This window comes from Dreissena polymorpha, chromosome 3 (genome assembly GCF_020536995.1).
Source record: "Dreissena polymorpha isolate Duluth1 chromosome 3, UMN_Dpol_1.0, whole genome shotgun sequence".
In the NCBI taxonomy this organism is placed as follows: domain Eukaryota; kingdom Metazoa; phylum Mollusca; class Bivalvia; order Myida; family Dreissenidae; genus Dreissena; species Dreissena polymorpha.
In genome coordinates, this window is record NC_068357.1 from 72,926,379 (window position 1) to 72,927,925 (window position 1,547).

A 1,547-nucleotide genomic window follows, 5' to 3' on the forward strand; every position below is an offset into this window, starting at 1 on the left:
GTTAGTCCATCTGAGAATGGGCTTTTGTTATTTTTCATGTCTTTTAGTGCCTGGAAGCATTCGTTTTCGGATAAATGGTCGGGTATTGTTCTCTATCTTCGTTTGATAATTTCGTAAGATCTTGAAAAAATGGGTCACTGTTTTCTTGATCCAGAGTTACGTCTATTTTATAGAGTGAGGCGAAATATTGCGTAACGTGTTCCAATTTTTTGCATGATCATGTTCTATTTCATCATTAATTTTAAGCTGTTTTAGTACTTTTTTGTTCCGATCTTTTTGATTCTAAATTGGGAAATATTTAGTATTTTTCTCGGCTCCCTCAATCCAGTCTGCTTTTGCCCTTATTAGAATGCCTTTGATTTTCTCTTCATTTATAGCATTAAAATTATCTTTTTCTGTTTGATATGTTTTGTTGTAATATTACGTCATTAGGGTTCTTTTTTAATTGTTCTTCAATATCATGTAATTTTGCTTCGATTTCTGATTCTTTTTTTTAACTAAGTTTCTTTTTATATTTGAGTATTTTATGCTCTCATCCCTTAACCTACCCTAATTAATTCCATAAAATATTAGGAGTCGTTCTTTATTAAAATCAACTACCTCTTTTTTGAATTTTAATTGAAGTTTTATAATCTTGATCAAATAGAAGTGAGCTATTTAGCTTAAATAACCTGGGCCTCGTGTTAGCGTATCAAAAAGAATGCTGAGTAAAACAATTGAGTGATCCGATTTGAAGCCAGGATTGATAATGCATTTTTTCGCATTACTAACCAGTGAAGATGCTTACAGAAAATAATCGAGTCTGCAAATATTGGCGGTCTGAATTCGAATGCCATGTATATTCCTTTGCATTTGGTTAAATTTCTGTAAATATCCACTAAATCGTGTATTTCCTTTATATCATTAATTTTATCAGAACACTTTTTATTGGTGTCATTTCTACCATTTAATTTGTCTTTTAAAAAGTTTTGCACGGCATTGAAGTCACCACCCACTATCGGCAAGAATTCATCTAGGTCAGCAATAGTATTTTCAAGTGTATTAAAAAACGTAATGTCATCATTATTGGTGCATAAATGTTTATTATAGCTATTTTGTTATTGTTGACCAATAGTTTTAAACACCTGAAGTCTTCCTACTATAATTTCATTATGTTCTATAAATTGTATTTCACTTTTTCTATTTATCAAAATTCCTACTCCTAACTGTTGGTACTTTTGCCACTTAAAAACGTATCCCCTGCCCAATCTTTGCCCCAGGCCGAATTATCGAGTTTGTTATCATAATGAATTTCTTGCAGTTGTGCTATGTCAATTGATTTTGATTTTATATAAGTTATAACTTGTTCATGTTTATTTTTACAATTAAGACCCTTGACATTAAAGGTGCACATATTAAGACTCGTCATGTTTTCCAGTGAAATAATTGGACTATGTTCTCATTATATTTATCATTGTGTTCGCGATACAATATCCTGATTTTTAGTTTTAACATATGCTTTCTTACATGAAGTTATGAAATTATATGTAGACCCGTATGCATTTTTT